The sequence below is a fragment of the Medicago sativa genome, chromosome 6 (assembly GCF_051527215.1).
Source record: "Medicago sativa cultivar Bolivia chromosome 6, Bolivia_mono, whole genome shotgun sequence".
NCBI lineage: Eukaryota > Viridiplantae > Streptophyta > Magnoliopsida > Fabales > Fabaceae > Medicago > Medicago sativa.
The window spans coordinates 19007476-19025620 of record NC_140754.1 but is presented as its reverse complement, the minus strand read 5'-3'; the positions used below and the strand labels follow the sequence as shown (position 1 = coordinate 19025620).

General features: G+C 41.7%; 1 pseudogene; it reads right to left on the bottom strand.

Annotated features, from left to right (window-relative positions):
- LOC146913457 (uncharacterized) overlaps positions 1–17877 on the bottom strand; it is a 32839-nt pseudogene extending 14962 nt beyond the window's left edge.
- Positions 17878–18145: the final 268 nt, after the last annotated feature.

Below are 18145 nucleotides of genomic sequence, written 5' to 3'. Positions count from 1 at the left end.
ATAAATTCTTTTCATTGCCCCATTTTTTCCTGAATTGCCTTCATAGGTTGTCAATCAGCGGGGTGCTCATTTTTGCCTAAGCCGCCCTTCCGGGTTTTCGACTTAGCGAGCCTTTCATTTTCATTTTTCATTTCCATTCTGTTTTTTCATTCTTTCCATTGACCACAGATCGTCCTGGGGAGTAACCTGCTTATAACACGTATTGATATGGACATTGACACTCATTTATTCATGCATGTTTCATTGAAATGTACCCTATTGCTCAGGTTTGCTTTCAAAAATAGACAGGAAAAGTTTTTCAATTTTCAAAAATGTTTGTTTAAGACATTGACATTATCAAATAGAAAGGAAATATTTTGTATATAGCATTGAAAATAGAAAGAAAAATAGAGTTTCAAACAATAGCACAGGCTCAAATTGATGTAGAAGAGTGAGAGCTCGCCAAAGGCATGACTCCACGGATTTACAAAGCTTGGAAAATGGTAATTTTATTGGTTGGTGGTACATTGAACACGATGACCGCTACATTTCATAGAAATTTTGAATTCACAAGTACAAAAGCTTCTGATGAAGACGATCATTGACAGTTGCAGATGCCCCAAGGGGTGATGGTGATTTGCCAGATATAGTTACTTGTCCTTTATTATCAACCTCATTTTTGCATGAACCGCCCTTTCGGGTTTTCGGCTCATCGAGGCGCTCATTCTTGCCTGAGTTGCGTACAATCTCAGCGAGCTTTTTCATATTCTTCTTTTTTGTCCCTAACTTTTGCCTGGATCGCCCTTTCGGGTTTTCGATCCACCGGGAAGCACATTTTTGCCTAGGCCGCCCTTTCGGGTTTTCGACCTACCACGCTGTTCTTTTCTTTTTAGACAAAGTATTTCTTGACTATATCGGCATTAACAGGATTTGGGAGTTCAACACCATCCATGTGTGTAAGAATCAAAGCACCGCCAGAGAAAGCCTTCTTGACAACATAAGGACCTTCATAGTTAGGTGTCCACTTGTCCCTTGGGTCGGGTTGCTGGCTTATCCTTCTTTTCAATACAAGTTTGCCTTCCTTGAATTCTCGAGGTCGGACTTTCTTGTCAAAAGCATTCTTCATTCGTACTTGATACAACTGTCCATGAGCCATAACATCCATACGTTTCTCTTTAATCAAATTCAACTGGTCATACCGACTTTGACACCATTCAGCCTCAGTTAATTTTGCTTCCATGATTACTCGAAGAGATGGAATCTCCACTTCCAGAGGGAGAACTGCTTCCATGCCATATACCAAAGAGAATGGAGTTGCCCCGGTTGAACTGCGCACTGTAGTACGGTAGCCATGCAAGGCAAATGGTAGCATCTCATGCCAGTCTTTGTAAGTAGTGACCATCTTCTGAACAATCTTCTTGATGTTCTTGTTAGCGGCCTCAACTGTACCATTCATCTGAGGTCTATAAGGAGAAGAGTTATGATGTTCGATTTTGAATTCTTCACATAAAGCTTGCATCATGCTATTGTTCAGATTGGAACCATTGTCAGTGATGATCTTGTTGGGAACACCATATCGACAGATGATGTTATTCTTGATAAACTTGACAACCACTTGCTTGGTCACATTTGCATAGGAAGCAGCTTCAACCCACTTGGTGAAATAGTCAATTGCCACTAGAATGAAACGATGTCCATTGGAAGCTTTTGGTTCAATTCTTCCTATCATGTCAATGCCCCACATAGAGAAAGGCCATGGGGAAGAGATACCATTGAGGGCATGTGGAGGCACATGAATCTTATCAGCATAAATTTGACACTTGTGGCATCTCTTAGGATGTTTGTGGCAGTCACGTTCCATAGTTATCCAGTAATAGCCGGCTCTTAACAGTTTTCTTGACATAGTGTGGCCCGAAGCATGGGTCCCAAAAGTACCGTCATGTACGTCATGCATCAGTTTCTCAGCTTCTTGTTTGTCAACACATCTCAACAAGACCATGTCATAGTTCCTCTTGTATAGGATTTCTCCGTCCAGAAGGAATTTACTAGCCCATCGTCTCAAGGTCTTTTTATCCCGGTTGGAAGCACCGGGTGGATATTCATGATTCTGCAAGAATTGTTTGATGTTGTAATACCAAGGCTTTCTATCATTCACACCTTCATCGACTTGATCTGGCGTATTTTCAATAGTAAACACATGAGCGGGTCTATCAAGACGCTGCACTTTGATTACGGGCACGTCATTCCAATGGTTCACACGAAACATGGAAGACAAAGTAGCAAGAGCGTCAGCCATCTGGTTTTCATCCGGAGGGATGTGGTGCAGCTCAACCTTGGTAAAGTATGTCAACAGACATCTTGCATAGTCACGGTAAGGGATCAGCTTCTCATGATGAGTCTCCCATTCACCCTTTATCTGATTAATAACAAGTGCATAATCTCCATAGATGTCAAGGTGCTTAATTCTCAGGTCAATGGCTTCTTCAATGCCCAAGATGCATGCTTCATATTCAACTATGTTGTTCGTGCATTCAAAAGTTATTCGAGCAGTGAAAGGAATGTGGTGCCCCTGCGGAGTTACAATAATGGCCCCAATTCCTTTACCATAAGCATTAACAGCACCATCAAACACCAATCCCCATTTGCTATTGGGATCTGGTCCTTCATTGATCAGTGGCTCTTCACAGTCTTTTGCTTTTAGATACATAATCTCTTCATCAGGGAAATCAAACTTAATCTGCTGGTAATCATCAAGAGGTTGACAAGCAAGATGCTCAGCAAGGATGCTTCCTTTGATTGCTTTTTGAGCTTTGTACACAATATCATATTCAGACAACAACATTTGCCAACGTGCAATCTTTCCAGTAACAGCAGGCTTCTCAAAGATGTACTTGATTGGATCCATTCGGGATATCAACCAAGTTGTATGATTCACCATATAATGACGCAAGCGTTTGGCAGCCCAGGCTAGAGCACAGCAAGTCTTTTCAAGCATTGTATACCGAGTCTCACAGTCGGTGAATTTCTTGCTCAGATAGTAGATAACATGTTCTTTCTTTCCAGTCTCGTTTTGTTGACCGAGGACACAGCCCACAGAATCATCTAACATTGACAGATACATAATCAAAGGCCTTCCTTCCACTGGTGGGACGAGGATAGGTGGTTCCAACAGGTATTCTTTAATGCTATCAAAAGCTTCCTGACATTCATCATTCCATACAACAGGTTGATTCTTTCTGAGCAATTTGAAAATTGGTCCACAGGTAGTAGTCATGTGAGATATAAATCTTGAAATATAATTCAGACGTCCGAGGAAACCTCTGACTTGCTTTTCAGTTTGAGGGGCCGGCATTTCCCTGATGGCTCGGACTTTATCATGGTCAACTTCAATGCCTCTTTGACTGACAATGAAGCCTAGCAACTTTCCAAATCTTACACCAAATGTGCACTTGTTAGGATTCAACCGCAACTTGTACTTTCTCAATCTTTCAAACATCTTTTTCAAATACACGACATGCTGCTTTTCATCACTTGATTTCACAATCATGTCATCAACATATACTTCAATCTCTTTGTGAATCATATTATGAAACAGAGTTGTCATACCTCTTTGATAGGTAGCACCAGCATTTATCAAGCCCAACGGCATCACTTTATAACAGAATGTTCCCCATGGAGTAATGAAGGACGTTTTTTCTCTATCTTCAGGAGACATTCGTATCTGGTTATAACCAGAGAAACCATCCATAAAAGAGAACACTTTAGATTAAGCAGTACTGTCAACAAGCACATCAATATGAGGCAATGGGAAGTTATCTTTTGGACTGGCTTTGTTCAAATCTCTGTAATCAACACACATGCGAACTTTCCCATCTTTCTTTGGCACTGGTACAATGTTGGCAATCCACTCAGGATATTCAGCTGTCATGAGGAAACCCGCATCAATTTGCTTTTGCACTTCAGCCTTGATCTTAAGAACCTTGTCTGGACGAGACCTTCTCAATTTCTGTTTGACGGGAGGACATTCAGGTCTTGTCGGTATCCGATGTTCCACGATCTTGGGATCTAGACCCGGCATATCTTCGTAGGACCATGCAAAGACATCTGGATAATTATGGAGAAGCTGAATAATCTTCTTTTTCACCTCTGGCTCGAGTGCAGCACCAATCTTAATCTCTCGCTTGTTTTCTTCAGTACCCAGGTTGATGAGCTCAATCTCTTCCTGGTGAGGCTGAATGGCTCTCCTTTCTTGCTCAAGCAGTCGAGTGATCTCATATGGTATCTCTTCATCATCTTCCTCATCTTCGGCTTCATATACAGGAAATTCAAAATTTGGAGGAACCATAGGGTCACTGTGTTCAACGGGTTTATTATGGTTCAATCTGCATAATATGATTGGGATGATTTTAGAAAAAATGTTTTTATGCAGATTTTTGAAATTAATACTGTGTTCAACGGGTTTATTATGGTTCAATCTGCATAATATGATTGGGGTGATTTTAGAAAAAATGTTTTTATGCAGATTTTTGAAATTAATAAGAAAATACAGATGTTTTGGTTTTTTCTGGCATTACCATTATTTCCAAGAAAAGGCACTAAAAAGTAAAAACAAAGAGTCATGAGAAAGACGACAACTTTTATTGATAACGGCAATGCCGAAACAAACAGGCCCTTACAATGATATCACTTTCGCCTCGGGCAGAGCGAAAGGATTGTTATTTTGAAAACAAAGAAAAACATGAGCAACAAGACACATTACATGGAAGCATGCATGACTAAAGGAACATCAATGGCCTCCCAATTTCTCACAGTGCCTCCTGGTACAACAAATGTAGGCACATAACTACTTCCAGCAGCGTCTTCAGCAATGGCATTGATGAACCCAGCACTATAGAAAGTTCCTGTTGAAACGCCTGAGGTCGGGGAGAATCCAAGGCCCTCTTTACGCTTATTCTCCAAAATCTGAATCACTTTGCCCCAGCCGGCAGCTTGCCCTTCTTGAACAGCCTTCTGGGCGTCTTTCAATGAAGCCATACTAGCACCAGCTCTCTGGGGTTCTGCACCTTCAACAGTCAACCCTTGAAAGGACGTCCCTTCAGCGGACCCTGCTTCAACAGAAGAGAAAGATGACACTTGGCTAACCAGATATGCTTCTTCACCATGTACAGTGACAAGCTTACCATTCCTCACAAACTTGAGTTTCTGATGCAGAGTAGAGGTTACTGCTCCAGCGTCATGAATCCATGGTCTTCCGAGGAGACAACTGTAAGAAGCATTGATATCCATGACCTGAAAAGTGATCTGGAACGTCTCAGGACCAATGGTAATCGGCAAGTCTACTTCCCCAAGAACATCCTTGCGAGATCCATCGAAAGCCTTAACCAAATAGATACTTTCTCTCAGAGAAATTCCATGATGACTCAATTGTCTTAGTGTAGACTCAGGCATTACATTTAAAGATGATCCAGTGTCCACCAACACATTGGATATCATGTCAGACTTGCAGTGTACTGAGATATGCAGAGCCAAGTTGTGGTATTTCCCTGCTTCGGGGAGCTCATCGTCACCAAACCCTAACTTATTACAAGCAGTAATGTTACCCACTATTCCATTGAACTGATCCACAGAGACTTCATGATCAACATAGGCCTGTTCCAGTACTTTCATCAACACTTTCCTGTGGGCTTCTGAGCTCAAGAGCAGAGACAAGATGGATATCTTTAACGGAGTTTGCAGCAGCTGGTCTACAATCTTATAATCGCTCCTTTTGATAAGCCTCAGAATTTCGTCCAGATTAGACTCTTCAATAGATTGGCCTGATGGGTTGGCATTCTTGTCATTAGGAGGAGCAACTGGTGGAGTTATTGTGGCAACAGGTGTAACCACCTTCTTTTGGAACAAGGGTGGACGGACTTTTCCGCTTCTCAGAGCTGTAATTTCACTAGCAACGTTATCAATCGTAGCTGGGGATACCAGAGGCACTTCTACTCCATTCTCAATCATGGTTGCATTGTACTTGTAAGGGATTGCTTTTGTAGAGGCATAAGACACTGGACCAGGTAACCTGATCACCAAAGGTTCAACATTCCTGGCCTGAGATGTACTTTCAGCAGGAGAATCATGAAACACTGGCACAATCACACATACATCACTGGCAATCAAGTGCTTGTCATCAATCAGGCTCTGTATATCATCTTGCACCACACAACAACTCATAGGATTTTGAAGACATTCAGAACAAGAAGCATGATCGTGATTGAACAAAGAAGCTTGGCAAAGTTTGACATGTAGCGGTACCAAGGGAGTAACAACATTATGGACATCTAAAATGGGAGCCTCTCTAGGAACAGGAACTCTTTCAAAAGGCTCGATCATATTAACAGCAGCATGATTTGGAAGTGGATTGTCAAGAACATGAGGAACACTATTTTCGAAAGTCAACCGTCCTCTGTCCATCAGGTCTTTTACAATATACTTCAGAGCATAGCAACCTTCAACATCGTGGCCTTGAGCGCCCTGATGGAATTCACATGTGAGATCCTGTCGGAACCTGGGAGGCAATGGTGTAGGCGGAGGCTTGCCTGGTCTGGTGACACAGTGGCCCTTAGCAAGTAGAGTTGGGAGCAGATCAGCATACCACATCGGATCGAGCACGAGCCACTTTTCAGACTGCGGCAGAGGAACCAGGAGACAATGAGCACGGGAAGCCATTTGTGACTGATGAATGATGCATATGATGGATGATATGCAAATGCGAAAAGACTCTTTTTTTGTCAGAAGACTTGTCAAAGTGGTTGTGAACATTACGGAGAAACACAGTTTTATTTGAAGATCTTGAGCAAAACTAGAAGTTTAGTTGAGATGGTATCACTTGGTGTTCACATCCGTGATGTTCAAAAGATGACTTGTCTAAGTCCTCCGATAAATGCATGAAAAAAGTTTATGCATGTATGCATGTATGCATGATTATATTCAAGTACGGAGAAAACATGGTGGGTTGAAATTTAAAGTCAAGGAGTCATGGGTGGACACGGTGTCCGGTGAATCTAGGGCTTTAGGAGATAGTAACCGGGTTCTAAAAAGGTTCCTAAGTCACAACCTCTCTGACGTATATCACGGTGTCACGAGACGACACTCGCTCCATGATTATACGTAAGAAGGTCTAACTTGAGTGTAGTATCGCGTGACGACTAAAATTCGAGACAACACTCGGTTTAGCCTCCGCACTACATCCAAGAAAATGGCCATGGATGGGTTCGATTATCTACGGTTCATAGCGTCATAGAACAATTAGAAGTAAAGTGCCTAAACGCGACAACACGCGCCGACAACATCACCCCCAAAATGCCTCAGCTATGTGGGATTGATCGCATAATCCAAAACACGAGGCAACCCCCAGAATGAATTGTCGATTATATCCCTCCTAAATCCTAAGTTCACTCAGCCCGGGTGTAGGACTTTTGATATTCTCACCCCACACGTGTGCAAGAATTTAAACATTTATTCACATAGGAAAGCAAGTAAAGGAAGCAAGTAAAAATACAAGCGCAAGCGTAAAAATAAAGACTAGGCGTAACTCTCGAATATCCCCAGTGAAGTCGCCAGCTGTTTTATCTTGGTTTTCGGGTGTCAAACATTGATTACGTTTGAACCTTTTTAACCTTTGATATCTCATTTTTTCTTGGGAAGGGAAAAAATAAGCAAAACCCTTGAGAATCGAGGTCTGGGAGTTGTTTTCGCTACGGGAAGGTGTTAGGCACCCATAACGACTATAGTATCCTATAGGAACCGTCTTTACTTTCTACGCGCGCGCTTTATTTTTAAATGCTATTTGAAAAATGATATTTACACCTAAAGTTTGCTAAGTGAAGAATTGGAGGGAGAAGAAAGTGTTTGGATTTTTATTTTATTTGAATTGAAGGAATTTTGATTCCTTGCCTACGTATCCGTTTAAGGGATCAAATCAACCGTAGTTCTCTTCCAAAAATGTTTTTTTGTTTTTGTTGGTTGATTTTAAGTTTGAAAAATTGGAATTTGAAGAATAGAAAAAGAGAGGCCTCAAGGGCATAAGATTGTGAAAATGTGAAGTTGAATTAGTTATTTTGCAAAAGAAAGTCAAAGTATGATTAAAATTCATTAAAATTTTGTTTAAGAAAATAAAAGGAAAATCAATGGGATTTTGATCCCAAAGTTTATTTAGAAAATGATTTGAGTGATATTGTTCATATTTTTTTGGAAAAAAGATTTTTGGCTAAGTTTTAAAGCTCCTAGACATACATCTAAACATACATTCCCTAAACATACATCTAAGGCATCCATGTGATGTGTGTGCATGTGTCGGTGCTTGTGTCGGTGTACATCATTAGAGTCCATTGTCCTTTACATCATGCCCTAGATACATGCTATGGTCTTGCAAGAATTTAAAATTGCATAAAAGTAAAGTACAAAATTCCTAAGTCTTTACATTCTAAGTATTGCATGAATTTTAAAGTGCAAGAAATAAGAGATGAAAATATGATGTGAAATGCTATGGAAAGGAGACATGAAACAAGAAAGGTTAGTAGCATGAGTGAAATAGAAACAACATACTAAAGGCATAGCAAATTAAATGTAACTTAAAAGTGAAGTAACAAGCAAAATTAACCAAAAGTGATAAAAGAAACTTGACATTTTAACACAATTCTAAAGCAAGGTTAAAGGCCTAAATCCTCATGATATTAGAGAAGTTTTGAGATGAATTTCGAGAATGATCGGGGAAGATGCGATTCGGCTTTGTATGAACTGAGTTGGGTTGGTTATGGATGTTGAATTGTTATTTTCCGTGAATGATTGTGGTGAAAGGTTGTTGGAGAGAGGTTGAAGATGAATATGGATTGGAGCTTTTGGTTATGGAGGTTTTTGGTGGTGAATGTGGTGGTTAGGGATGAAGATTGAAGGTGGTTATGGAGGTTTGAGATGAAATTTGATAGTGGTTGAAGATTGTTGTGGTGGTTGAAGGTGGAGGAAGTTAGTTAGGGTGGTGGAAAGTTAGTTAGAAGAGAGGGAAAATTGAGAGAAAATAATTATGAAGCTTGTGATTTTTTTGTGGAGTTTTTGTGAAAATGATTAGTTAATTGACCTTGACCATGACTCATCTATTTATAGGTGATGAATGGGATTGATGGACCAATGAAACAATGCCATGTGTACTTGAACCTAACAAACCTTGACTTTGACTCTAACAAACTTGAAAAAGGATTTAAAATGCAAATAACAAAAGTACAAGGACCAAAATGAAAATTAAAACTAAAATTGAGTTGAAAAAAGTAAATTGAAAATTAACGTAAAGCGAGACGATTAAAAACAACAAAGAAAATTAGAAATTTTATATGAAATGACCAAAATGCCCCTAGGGACTAAAATGACTCAAAACAACTCAGATGCAATTTTAAAATGGTTTCTAACATGGAATTAAGGCAAGAGTTTATTCAAACAAATTGAAAAGGCTCAGAGACAATTTTTAGGGGTTAAACAGAGTTCTAACACTGGAAATGACTAAAATGCCCCTAGGGGCTAAACTGACTCAAAGTGGCCTCAAATGCAATTTTAAAATGGATTCTAACATGGAATTAAACAAGAATTTATTCAAACCAATTGAAGGGACTCAGGGACAATTTTCAAAGATTAAAAGGAATCTTAACATATGAAATGACTAAAATGCCCCTAGGGGCTAAACTGACTCAAAAATGACTCAAATGATATTTTTGGAATGGATTTTGACATGAGATTGAAACAAAGACTTATACAAACCAATTAAAAAAAACAATTTTCAAGAATTAGAATGAGTTTGAATGCAGAAAATGACTAAAATACCCTTTTTCATGGATTTTGCAGATAATATTGGAATAAAATGCAGAGAAAGATGCAATTGATCAGAGACAAATTCAAATGACTTGGAATGCAAGAAAACATGTACAAAGCCATAGTTGAAAAGGTTTTTTAAAGCTAAATTGAGAGATAAATGAGAGTAAAATGTCAGTGTGAATCAATATCAAATTGACAATTCTTCAAAAGTAATAGACATATATCAAAGATGAAAGAGAGTTTTGAACAAGTATTTTTAGGTCCAAAATTAGGGTATAACAAGCCATAGCACCCATGCGTTTTTCTTCAATCAAATTCAACTCATCATATCGACTTTGACACCATTCAGCCTCAGTCAACTTTGCTTCCATGATCACTCGAAGAGATGGAATCTCCACTTCCAGAGGGAGAACTGCTTCCATGCCATATACAAGAGAGAAAGGGGTTGCCCCGGTTCAACTACGCACTGTAGTACGGTAACCATGCAGGGCAAAAGGTAGCATCTCATGCCAGTCTTTGTAAGTAGTGACCATCTTCTGAACAATCTTCTTAATGTTCTTGTTAGCGGCCTCAACTGCACCATTCATCTGAGGTCTATAAGGAGAAGAGTTGTGATGTTCAATCTTGAATTCTTCACATAAAGCTTGCATCATGTTATTGTCCAGATTGGAACCATTGTTAGTGATGATCTTGCTGGGAACACCGTATCGGCAGATGATGTTATTCTTGATAAACTTCACTACCACTTGCTTGGTCACATTCGCATAGGAAGCGGCTTCAACCCACTTGGTGAAGTAGTCAATTGCCACTAGAATGAAACGATGTCCATTAAAAGCTTTTGGCTCGATTCTTCCGATCATGTCAATGCCCCACATAGAGAAAGGCCATGGGGAAGAGATAACATTGAGAGCATGTGGAGGCACATGAATTTTGTCGGCATAGATTTGACACTTGTGGCATCTCGTGGCATGTTTGTAGCAGTCGTGCTCCATTGTCATCCAGTAATAGCCGACTCTTAACAGTTTTCTTGACATAGTGTGATCTGTAGCATGGGTTCCGAAGGTACCGTCATGTACATCATGCATCAATTTCTCAGCTTCTTGTGTATCAACGCATCTCAACAGGACCATGTCATAATTCCTCTTGTATAGGGTTTCTCCGTCCAGAAGGAATCTATTAGCCAATCTCCTCAGGGTCTTTTTATCCCTGTTGGAAGCACCAGGTGGATATTCATGATTCTGCAAGAACTGTTTGAAGTCATAATACCAAGGCTTTCCATCATTCACATCTTCATCAGTCTGACTAGGTACTTTTTCGATAGTAAACACATGAGCGGGTCTATCAAGTCGCTGCACTTTGATTATGGGTACGTCATTCCAGTGGTTCACACGAAACATGGAAGACAAAGTAGCAAGGGCATCAACCATCTGATTTTCATCCCGAGGGATATGGTGTAGCTCAACCTTCGTAAAATATGTCAACAACCGTCTTGCATAGTCACGGTAAGGAATCAGCTTCTCATGATGAGTTTCCCATTCACCTTTTATCTGATTAATGACAAGCGCGGAATCACCGTAGATGTCAAGACGCTTGATCCTCAGGTCAATTGCTTCTTCAATTCCCAAGATACATGCTACATATTCAGCCATGTTGTTCGTGCATTCAAAAGTTATTCGAGCAGTAAAAGGAATGTGGTGCCCCTGCGGAGTTACAATAACGGCCCCAATCCCTTTACCATAAGCATTGACAGCAAGACTGATGAAGGTGGTGCCCCAATCCCTTTACTCATCCAGAGGTTGACAAGCAAGGTGTTCAGCGAGGATGCTTCCTTTGATCGCCTTTTGATCTTTATACACAATATCATATTCAGACAACAACATCTGCCAGCGCGTAATCTTTCCCGTAACAGCAGGCTTTTCAAAGATGTACTTAATTGGATCCATTCGGGATATCAACCAAGTTGTATGATTCACCATATAATGATGCAGGTGTTTGGCAGCCCAAACTAGAGCGCATCATGTCTTTTCGAGCATTGTATATTGAGTCTCACAGTCGTTGAATTTCTTGCTCAGATAGTAAATAGCATGTTCTTTCTTTCCAGTCTCGTCTTGTTGACCGAGAACACATCCCATGGATTCATCTAATACTGACAAGTACATAATCAAAGGCCTTCCTTCCACTGGCGGGACAAGGATAAAAGGTTCTAACAGGTACTCTTTAATGTTATCAAAAGCTTCCTGGCATTCATCATTCCATACAACAGGCTGGTTCTTTCTGAGCAATTTGAAAATTGGTCCACAAGTAGCAGTCATGTGAGATATGAATCTAGATATATAATTCAGGCGCCCGAGGAAGCCTCTGACCTGCTTTTCAGTTTGAGGAGCCGGCATCTCTCTGATGGCCCGGACTTTGTCGGGATCCACTTCGATGTCTCTTGGGCTGACAATGAAGCCTAGCAGCTTTCCAGATCTTACACCGAATGTACATTTGTTGGGATTCAACCGCAGTTTGTACTTTCTCAATCTTTCAAACATCTTTTTCAAGTGTACAACATACTGCTCTTCGTCACTTGATTTTACAATCATATCATCTACATATACTTCAATCTCTTTGTGAATCATATCATGAAACAGAGTAGTCATACCCCTTTGATAGGTGGCACCAGCATTTATCAAGCCGAAAGGCATTACCTTATAACAGAATGTTCCCCATGGAGTGATGAAGGACGTCTTTTCCCTATCTTCAGGCGACATCCGTATCTAATTATAGCCAGAGAAACCATCCATAAAGGAGATCATTTTGGATTGAGCAGTACTGTCAACGAGTACATCAATATGAGGGAATGGGAAGTTATCTTTTGGACTGGCTTTATTCAAATCTCTGTAATCAACACACATCCGAACTTTCCCGTCTTTCTTTGGCACGTGTACAATGTTGGCGATCCACTCAGGATATTCAGCTGTCATGAGGAAACCCGCATCAATTTGCTTTTGCACCTCAGCCTTAATCTTAAGAGCCATGTCTGGACGAGACCTTCTCAATTTCTGCTTGACGGGAAGGCATTCAGGTCTTGTTGGTATCCGATGCTCCACAATCTTGGGATCTAGACCCGGCATATCTTTATAGGACCATGCAAAGACATCTGGATAATCACGGATAAGCTGAATAATTTTCTTTTTTACTTATGGCTCAAGTGCAGCACCAATTTTGATCTCCCGCTTGTTTTCTTCGGTGCCCAGATTGATGAGTTCGATTGCTTCCTGTTGAGGCTGAATGGTTCTTCTTTCTTGATCGAGCAATCGAGTGATCTCATACGGTATTTCTTCATTATCTTTCTCATCTTCGGCTTCACATACAGGGAATTCAAAATTTGGAGGAAACGTAGGGTCACTGTGCTCAACGGGTTTATTATGGTTCAATCTGCATAATATGATTGGGATGATTTTAGAAAAAGGTCTTTTTATGCAGATTTTTGAAATTAATAAGAAAATAAAGATGTTTTGGTTTTTTCTGGCATTACCATTATTTCGAAGGAAAAGGCACTAAAAAGTAAAAAAAAACAAAGAGTCGCGGAAAAGACGACAACTTTTATTGATAACGGCAATGCCGAAACAAACATGCCCTTACAAAGACATCACTTTCACCTTGGGCAGAGCGAAAGAATTGTTATTTTTGAAAACAAAGAAAAACATGAGCAACAAGACACATTACATGGAAGCATGCATGACTAAAGGAATATCAATGGCCTCCCAATTCCTCACGGTGCCTCCTGGTACAACGAACGCAGGCACATAACCACTTTCAGCAGCATCTTCGGTAATAGCATTGATAAACCCAACACTATAGAAAGTTCCTGTTGAAGCGCCTGAGGTCGGGGAGAACCCAAGGCCCTCTTTGCGCTTATTCTCCAGAATCTGTATCACTTTGCCCCAGCCAGCAGCTTGCCCTTCTTGAACAGCTTTCTGGGCGTCTTTCAATGAGGCCATAGTAGCGCTAGCTCTCCGAGGCTCCGCACCTTCAACATTCAAGCCCTGAAATGACGTCCCTTCAGCGGACCCTGCTTCAACACAAGAGAAAGATGACACTTGGCTAACCAGATACGCTTCTTCACCATGTACAGTGACAAGCTTACCATTCCTCACAAACTTGAGCTTTTGATGCAGAGTGGAAGTTACTGCCCTAGCATCGTGAATCCACGGTCTTCCGAGGAGGCAACTGTAAGAGGCGTTGATGTCCATGATCTGGAAAGTGACCTAGAACGTCTCCGGAGCAATGGTAATTGGCAGATCTACCTCTCCAAGAACATCCTTACGAGATCCGTCAAAAGCCTTAACCAAATAACTGCTTCCCCTTAGAGAAATTCCATGATGACTCAACTGTCTCAGTGTAGACTCAGGCATTACATTTAAGGACGATCCAGTGTCCACCAACATATTGGATATCATGTCAAACTTACAGTGCACTGAGATATGCAAAGCTAAGTTGTGGTATTTCCCTGCTTCGGGGAGTTCATCATCACCAAACCACAAGTTATTATAAGCAGTAATGTTACCCACTATTCCGTCGAACTGATCCACGGAGACTTCATGATCAACATAGGCCTGTTCCAGCACTTTCATCAACACTTTCCTGTGAGCTTCTGAGCTTAGGAGCAAAGACAAAATGAATATTTTCGACGAAGTTTGCGGCAGCTGGTCTACAATCTTATATTCGCTCTTTTTAATGAGCCTCAAAATCTCGTCCAAATTGGACTCTTCAATAGACTGGCCCGATGGGCTGGCATTCTTGTCAGCAGGAGGAGCAACTGGTGGAGTTGCTGTGGCAATAGGTGTAACAACCTTCTTTTGGAACAAGGGTGGACGGACCCTTCCACTTCTCAGAGTTGTAGTTTCTTCAGCAATGTTACTATCTGCAGTTGGGGATACCAGAGGCACTTCTACCTCATTCTCAATCATAGTCGCATCATACTTGTAAGGGATTGCTTTAGTAGAGGCATAAGATACTGGGCCAGGTAGCCTGATCACCAAGGGTTCGACTTTCCTTGTTTAAGGTACACTTTTGGCAGAGAAATCATGAAACACTGGCACAATCACACAAACGTCACTGACAACCAAGTGCTTGTTGTCCATTAGACTCTGTATATCACCCTGCACGGTACAACAGCCCATAGGATTCTGAAGACACTCTGAACAGGAAGCATGAGCGTGATTAAACAAGGAGGCTTGGCAAAGCTTAACATGTAGCGGCACCAAAAGAGTAGCAACATTACAGACATCTAAAGCGGGGACTTCTCGAAGAACCCGAGATGTTTCAATCTTATCAAGAGCCCAGACACCTTCGAAGGCCTCAATCATGTTGACAGCCGCATGGTTTGGGAGTGGATTGTCAAGAACGTGTGGGACACTATTTTCAAAAGTCAACTGTCCTCTGTCTATTAGATCCTTTACAACATACTTCAGAGCATAGCAACCTTCAACATCATGGCCTTGAGCGCCTTGATGGAATTCACATTTGAGATCATGTCAGAACTTGGGAGGCAATGGCGTAGGCGGAGGCTTGCCTGGTCTGGTGACGCAATGTCCTTTAGCAAGTAGAGTTGGGAGCAGATCAGCATACCGCATTGGTATTGGTGGAAAATAAGGCCTGGGCCAAGGGCCCTGTTGTGGCGGCTGTTGTTGTTGAGCAGGAGGCTGTTGTTGTACCTGCTGGGCAATGGCATTTACAGGCACTGGTGGTTGACCCGGTGGCAGAGGATATTGCTGGTAGAACGGTGGGAAGAAAGGATGTTGAGAGTACTACATATATTGGTAGGGTAGAGGTAACTGAGCAGCATTAATAGGAGCGACAGCAACTGTAGACTAGTTACCAGATACCATCCCTACTTCGGATTCCTTCTTCTTATGGTGGCCGTTACCATACTTCTTTGGCGCACTAGCTGAGGACTCACTTTTTTCAAGAATAATGATGTCTTCTCTGACAGCATCCTCTAGACGAGTTCCCATAGTAACCATGTCGGAGAAGTTATTTGGTGCAGAGACTATCATCCTTTCAACATATTCCTTCTTCAAAGTTTTCAGGAATGTCTGTGTCAGTTCTTCCTCATCAAGCCGAGGAGAAATACGGGCGGCTGCCCCTCTCCATCTCTGAGCATATTCACGGAAAGTTTCGCCCGTCTTCTGAGACAAAGACTTAAGAGAATCCCTATTCGGCTTCAAACGGGTGTTAAACTCATAATGATTTTCAAAAGAAGCGAGTTCCTCAAAAGTATGGATTTTGTCTTTACTCAAACCAGTGTACCAGTCTGCCGCATCTTCTGTCAGGTTGTCCTGGAAGCAGTGGATCATCAGTGCATCATTATCTGCGTAGTTGGCCATCTTCCGGACTTACCGAATGACGTGGCTATGTGGACAAGAATATCCATTGTATTTATCGAAATCTGGCACTTTGAACTTCTTAGGAACCTCAAATCGGGATACCAGGCATAGATCACGAGCCTTAACAGAAACACCGTTCCCACGGCTAGCTTTGACCTCACAGAGCTCTCCAGCTAGCTCTCTCAACTGTTCTCTCATAGCCTCCACTACAGGGTTCTGTCCGCGTGGAGTGTCAACATCGATTACCTGAGGCACAGTGTGTACAACAGGATTGGTAACAACGGTAGTTACTTGAGGCATAGAGGTAGTTGTAGAAGCAAAAGTTGTTGCAGGAATCTGTCCCTGATTGGCAATACCAGGAATACCAGCCGCAGTGTTGGGAGCATAGAAAGCTGAGAGTCCATAAGGGCGCCCATTGGGCATAACAAACCGAACATCAGAAGCCACAGTGGACAATGGGATGGATGGGATCATTTTAGTAGTAGCTGGAACAGACGTGGCTGGTTGTTCTTGCGCAGCCATCAGAGTAGACATAGTGTCATGAGCCCTGGCCAAGTCTTCTTTCATAGCAGCCAACTCGGCACGGAGCTGAGCATTCTCTTCCTCAAAGTTAGCCATGTTTCTTCTCTTGTACAATCTTGTCTGATGAACTCTAGCTGGTTGGTGAACCTTGCGTGCACGAGCCACCTTTCAGACTGCGGCGGAAAAAACCAGGAGGCAATGAGCACCAGGGAAGTTTTTTGTGACCGAATGAATGCAGATGATGCATGATATGTACAGATGCATATGCAAAAGACTCTTTTTGTATTATCGAAGGGTTTTAGACAAATTAGAGCTTTTGTAAACATTATTAGGAATAGAAAAAGAGCTCCGGATTGTACTTGATTCCACCCCGGGTACCAAGAAGGGGTACATTAAGAAACTTTCCACCACCGATGATAATCTCCTTAGCCTTGGCAGCGGGAGTAAGCCAAACCACCTCATTAGGAGTAAGAGCCATAATCCGCTGAGGGATAGTCCAATTATCCGGGTTATCATGGAAGGACTTCGGAAGGTGCGAAATAAACCACCTATATGGAAGAGGCACACAGCAAAAAATGTAACCACGACGCTTGACTGCTCGGTCATGAATAGCATGGTATGTGTCAGCTAGCAAAGTAGGAACCGGATTCTTGGAACGGTAGATCACAATAGCATTCATGTCCACAAAGTTGTCAAGATTCGGAAAGAGAATAAGCCCATAGATGAGTAATGCAAGAATAGCCTCAAGAGTGTCTTGACAAGTAGTTCTGCGATTGGCTTGCTCAAGGAGATACTTCGAAGTGAAACCTCAGATGTGAGACTTAGTGACGAGATTCTTGGAGACATCGGAAGTCTTGAGATAAAGATCCTTAGCAATGACCAAGGGATTAGGGGGATGCTCAAGACCCGTGAAAGGTGTCCCTTCGGCTATGGGTAAACCTGTCAAGGAACAATAAGCCTCAAGAGTAGGTACCAACTGAAAATCAGGAAAAGTGAAACACCGATACTCCCAATCATAGAATTGCACTAGAGTATGCACAAGCTTCTCCTCCACATTAGTCCGAAGAAGAGTAAGTAAGTCCCCGTAACGATATCGGAAAACGGTCGGATCCTCGATCTTGAGCGCCAAGTCTCTCAAGCTAGCCAAATCAACCTTCATGAACTTGTAGGACTTAGTCTTCCCCATTCCTACAATGTTTACAAATTCAATTCGTCTAAGCCCTTCGATAAATGCATGGAAAAAAGATTTATGCATGTATGCATGTATGCATTATCACATTCAAGTACAGAGAGAACATGGTGGGTTAAGGTTTAAAGTCAAGGAGCCATATGGGTGGACACGGTGTCCGGTGATACTAGGGTTTTGGGTAATAGTAACCGGGTTCTACAAAAGGTTCCCAAGTCGCAACCACTCCCACGTATACCAT